The 6,000-nt window shown below is 35.3% G+C and overlaps 1 protein-coding gene across 1 annotated transcript in view; it reads left to right on the top strand.

Annotated features, from left to right (window-relative positions):
* The first annotated feature begins 3,678 nt into the window (after nt 1-3,678).
* The window catches only part of CELF2 (CUGBP Elav-like family member 2), an 814,981-nt gene continuing 812,659 nt past the window's right edge, over nt 3,679-6,000 (top strand). The window contains exon 1 of the mRNA XM_077897256.1: nt 3,679-3,832. The gene's annotated coding sequence lies outside the window, so the exon portion shown is untranslated. The remainder of the gene's footprint in view (nt 3,833-6,000) is intronic.

Below are 6,000 nucleotides of genomic sequence, written 5' to 3'. Positions count from 1 at the left end.
TGTGAGAATGTTAGAAGTTTAAGTCTTTATTCAATCCTAGGCCGAGTGTCAGCTTCCAAGTCAATACTTTTGTAATCTGAATACCCGGTCTGAACTGTCCATAACTTTCTATGTACTTGATCCTAAAGAAATGATAATGAAAATCTTCTTAAAATCCAGAAATCTAAGGGATCCCTGGGTGTCCCAGCGGTTTAGTGCCTGCCTTTGGCCCAGGGCATGATCCTGGGGTCCCGGGATCAAGTCCCGCGTTGGGCTCCCTCCATGGAGTCTGCTTCTCCCTCTGCCTGCTTCTCCCTCCACTTCTCTCTCTCTCTCTCTCTGTCTATTATGAATAAGTGAATAAAATATTTTTAAAAATCCAGAAGTCTATGTCTGTGTGTGTATATGTTTAAGAAGTCAAATTAAGCCTACTTTTCATAAATTTGATAAAATTGATTTCATAATGGAAATATGTTTCAAAAGACAACCCAAGAGTAGCAGACCATTTTATGACAGCAGTGAGATATTTTTTGGTTATTCAGTTTTAAAAGGACATTACTATGATAGTTAAATGATATAATAAATATGAGAAATGTCTCAGAACTTTATTGAAGTAAAGAAAAAACATTATTCATTGGCTTTTGTAGTCAGTAAGAAATCAAGGTCACAAAATACTGTTCATTAGGCAGTATTTCACAAAACAGTAAAATCACAGTGAAGAGAGTTGATTCAGAATGAGGGAGACATTTATCAAAAGGTAATAAAATAATTTTTAAATATGCAAATATTTAAGATAAGTCTTATTCAGATAAGTCTGAAAAAATATCAACTATAACTGAGAAGATAAAAATGTATTAATTTGATAAACTTAAAAAAATCAACAAGCATTTCTCATCCTGACATTGAGTTTCTCTGAGCATGAAGATTTAAATAATGCATAACATTAAAGCTATTGATGGAATTTCTCAAAACACATTTCTAATAAACTTGTTCAGAGTATTTAAGACCTGTTTCCATGATTTGAAAACCATATAAATGTCTAACCTTACACAGAATTCCTAACAATTCAGTGCAATATTTTTGAAGTGCTTTTTTCCCTCAGGTTGGCTATGAGATATGCAATAAGATGGTATTTGGTCTCCCAACACAATAGTAATTTTCATGAGGTTCATACATTTCCTAAAGCCTATTCCTTTTCTAAAGTTCAATGTCAGGATTTTTTATTTGCTCTAGACTAATATTCTGCAAATTGTACTCAGTCAGGATTGACAACCATAAAAATATTCTTCTTCATTTAAAACAGAAATGTTCAGAATATAAACCAACGTGTGCTGCTGTGTATATTTGTATATACCCTAACTTGTTCTAAGTGTGTTATGCTATTCACAGTAAAACCAGAGTATTTACTATTGGCATATTAATCATATATAATAGACAATTATCAGGTAAGACAACAATTTGAAAAGCCATTATCATTGCTTTTTTTCTAGCTCTACACATTTTTTCTTCTACATAAATGTTTTCTTCTACATATTTTCAACTCTACATATCTTTCTAGAATGCTTTAAAAAAGAAAGGATTGAGGAAAAGCCACTTGAAATCACGGAATGCTTCAGGAAAACAAAATCTCTCTTCAGTTAAATCTTTTGGGAAAAAAATCTATGCATAACACTTTCCAAGCCAAGACATGGGTTGGTTTTATTGCATTTTATGCTGTGACAAAGTACCATAATTAGCACATTGGTGTAATTTACCACTGTTTCATTAAAGCTGATTACCTAACTACCTGGGAAGTTAACATGGCTTCTTGAGTACTTGACTTGCCTTATTTTTCTACGCTATAGTTGTTCATGGGAATCCGGTGAAGGCATTCATTGCTGACAGAAAAATAATCCTGACGAACATAATCTATTATATTTCCTTTTATTTTTTAAAAGATTTTAATTATTTATTCATGAGACACATAGAGAGAGAGGCAGAGACATAGGCAGAGACATAGGCAGAGGGAGAAGCAGGCTCCCCACAGGGGGCCCCTATGCAGGACTCGGTCCCTTGATCTGGGATCACGCCCTGAGCCGAAGGTAGATGCTCAACTGCTGAGCCACCCAGCCGTTCTTATATTTGGCCTTTATAATGCAAGGCAAATATATAGCTTTTCTCTCTGCTTCCTTGGCTTTTCCCATTTTTGATTGGTTTGCCTTTATAATGAAACTTCAAATGGCAGTATGAATATCTGGTATTCAGCTAGATTTTTATGAAGTAAGAAAGCTAAATCATGTTTATTTAAGTTATATTGCTGATCATTTCTCTTTTGAAAATCTCACTATTGTGCAGAAATAGTGAAATGCATTTAAATGGCTTGAGGTAGGGATAAGGGAAAAATGTTTTAAAAAATACAAAAACCAACAAGCAAAAATAAACTAAATGCTGTCATATATGAATAACTCTCCTATATACAAATAACTTTCCTTCATGTTTGCAACCACTAGCAAAGAACCATGTGCATTTTATCATTTACTCCTTAACCGCCAACCCTATGTGACATGACACGCCAATCAGCATGGTACTCTTATGTTAGAGTAGTAGGCCTATCTAAGAAAATTCATATTTTAATAGGAGATCCAATGCTATATACCATTATAGAAGCAGTGCTTCAGATTAAGAGGCAAACTTCTAGATAATCCACAGTACATGCAGGTAGCTTCCATACCAAAATAGGCTATAGCAGCGTCATCTGGAAAGCAAGTTGAGCAAACAACAACAAAAAACCTTGTAAATTTTCAATAAGCTATTTACATTCTGACAGAAGAAGGATAGGCTTTATTACCTTTCATAATTCCTCTGCTACAAACTGACAAGACATGCTACACATTAAGTAGCCATTTTATTTTTATTGCTAAAATTAAAGTGGTTTTCCATAGGGGATGCCTTATGTTAAATTTGCAATGTATAGCACATCTCTCTGTATGATTTGTAGCTATCTGCCCCTTTCATAAATATGAAAATGAACTTTTTGGATTTGGTTGTGGAGACTTTTTTATTAACATTGCATCCTTTTTAGAAGTTTCTGGTTCTTCCTAGGCCCTTCTGTCCCTTGAGTTATTCTCAATACTAAATGCTCAAAAAAAAAAAAAAAAAAAAGAATCGCCTAAGAAGTGGAAACTCTGATAATCTGGGTATTTCTATCATCCCTAGAAATGTCAATGGTTAGGAGTAAAAGGGAAAGACAGGAGAGAACGTGTCTTGGAGAGGAGAGGGCAATATGAATGCCAAAGGATGGTTCTGAACAATGATAAGAGTAAAAATATAAATAATAATAGTAACTAGAATTATTATGCATATTTAGGAAAAAAATGAAAGAGGGGGGAATAAAAACAGGAATCAAACTCCATCATCATGAGCTATGGTGTATCATTAAAATGGAAGGGAATTACATGCAAATTCTTCAGATAGAAAATGTAGGATACCTTTCCACCGATGATTTTTAGTTGTCAGGACAAGTGAGACCCAAACAGCAGTGAGAACGGTACCAGCATGCTTGTTGCCTTTTTTGTTTGCACAGTAGCTGTCAATTCCAGCCTTGCAGGTAGTGGAACCCAGCGGGAAGAAGGGGCGGGACCCAACGATGCAGCCTGAACTGAGAGCAAATTTAAATTACTGAGCCTTTTTCCCCCCCTTTTTTATTTTTCTACTCTGCGACAAACTGAAAAGATTCCAGCACGCTAATTTAACCACCCTGCTTCTTCTTCTTTGCCTTTTTTTTTTTTTTTTTGTCTCCCTGCTTCCAGGATAATTAAAAGAGAAACCTGTAAAGGCAACATTCCTGTGAGCGAGTTGATGCTGCAACGTGCTGGTAAGAAAACGAATTTAATTTTTTTATCTTTTCTCTTTTTTTTTTTGCCCCCCCCCCCTTTTTGGCTTTTCTTTTTTTTTTTTTTTTTTTAAGAGCTGAAGGCTTTGTCTGTCTAATGCAGTCATAAGCGTGGCTTCCCTGCCGTGAGGGGTTAGCATGTAATGAAAAGGTGTAATTGCCTGATATGTGACCTTCGCGTCATACTTATAATGGGTAATAACAGCATTCCTATGTGCTCTGATGATGCTTCTCCCTGCAAATTGACTGGTCACCCAGTTGCAACAGGGTTAAGATTGTCGCACTATGGCAATGAGTTGTTGATCGTTCAGGGTTGGTGTTTCAGTGTCCTGTCAGGGAGCATTCTGGAGTTCTCCAACTTACTCGCTTGCAGGGATGTTAGGGTTTTAATAGGTCCGTTACAGACCATAACTGTTCTGTTGTTTACTCACCAAACAGGAAGTATGATGATGAAACTTTTTTTTTTTTTTTTTAGGTAGCACTGTAATTATCCTAGACTTCCCTAGTTCAGATAATGAAACAGAGTAAAGTGAGTGCTGAGTAAAGTTATTTTAATCCCTTTGATCTATAACTAGTCAGGAGTTCATTAGACAGTCAACTGTGGAGAGCCTAGATGATTTGGGGACCTTGGACTAGAGATGCCAACTTTATTCTTTAAAAGCACAAATTTTAATTCAACCCAATTAAATTCAACAAGTATTTGTTGATCCTGTGCCTGGGACTGGTGCTGCAATTGTTCTTGCCTGTTATTCTGTTACGGGGAGAAACTGGAGCTAAGTGGAATAAATTCTCAGCAACCGTCTCTTCTTACTACCATTAGAACTGATCAGGTCATTTAAGACACATTTCAAAACACAAAACTGTTGATTATGAGATAAAGTTCCTAAGGTTAAATCTACAACTGATGTACTTCTTTTCCTTCCATGCGTGTAATTTTATGTCAATTGGCGACTATGGTCAGTCCATTTTTTACTGCATTTTAATATTATAAAGAAGAAAGAAAACAAAGAAATCTTTCTTGCACACCACACGTCTCATTTGAAAATATATCCATGTGGCAAACTTCATTTGAGCTTATACAGATTCTAGCCTCAGAGGCTGGAATATACATGGAAAGGTTTAGGCTTGTCAGTGAGTCTGGTTGGATTTGGGTTGAGAAACTTAGGAACAAAGATTTTGTTTTCTCTTTTCTTGCCTTAAAAAATACATATAAAGTATCAAGGGATATGCTCTGCTTATCCTCCATTGTCATTTGTTAGCTGTGTTTTTTTTTCTTTTTTTTTTTTTAATAGGTAAGTAAAAAAATAATAGGGTGATTGTCAGGAAGAGAATGTAGTTAGCAAATGTCCATTAAGACCTTTTTCTAAAGAAAAACTCTCCTATGAAAGTTTGAAGATTGCATGCCATTTGCATCTGATAGAGAATGTGGCATTCCATACGCTGCTAACATTTGGTCCCCAGTCTCAGTAGCTATTCTATCTAATTGTGTCATTTCTACATTTAACAGCTCTGAACCATGCCGCCCCTTGGGTCCTCACCAATGCCCCCCAAATCACTTGAAATGTCTAGAAAGACCTGGGAACATTAGAAAATGTCAATTGTTAGAATAATTTCTGCCTCTTGCATCAAGAGAAAATACTATGGATTTAATAGTTCATTTTTAAAATCTGTTTTTATCCGCCAGTAACTGTCTATTAGGAACATTTCAGTTATAATTGGAATAAATTGTTGCCCAGTAACAAGCAACTAAACTGAAAGTACTTTCCATAGAATCAGTGACTAGAAATAGCTACAAAGAGCTAAATACAAGTCAAACCACAGTAAGGGCATTTCTTAATTTTTTTTTTTTTAAAGATTCACTTCTTTGTAATTTTACCCTTCTACCTAAATTATTAAATTTGTTACCCACGGTGTCTAGTCTATGAAAATGTCTAATTGACCAAAGTCCCATATATAAAGGAAAAAGGCCAGTAGACTTCTGAAAAACATTTCTTTCTGATTCAAAATAATAATGAGAGAGAAGATAAGCACAACCTCTCAGACTATGAGTGTTAACAAGATTCTGGGTAGCAATACCATTATATGTGAAGAACTGCTATCATCTCTTGCAGAACGTAATGTAAAATTATGGGTTTCACTGTAGGACTCTG

This window comes from Canis aureus, chromosome 5 (assembly GCF_053574225.1).
Source record: "Canis aureus isolate CA01 chromosome 5, VMU_Caureus_v.1.0, whole genome shotgun sequence".
Taxonomy (NCBI): Eukaryota; Metazoa; Chordata; class Mammalia; order Carnivora; family Canidae; genus Canis; species Canis aureus.
This window is presented reverse-complemented; position numbering and strand designations above follow the sequence as displayed.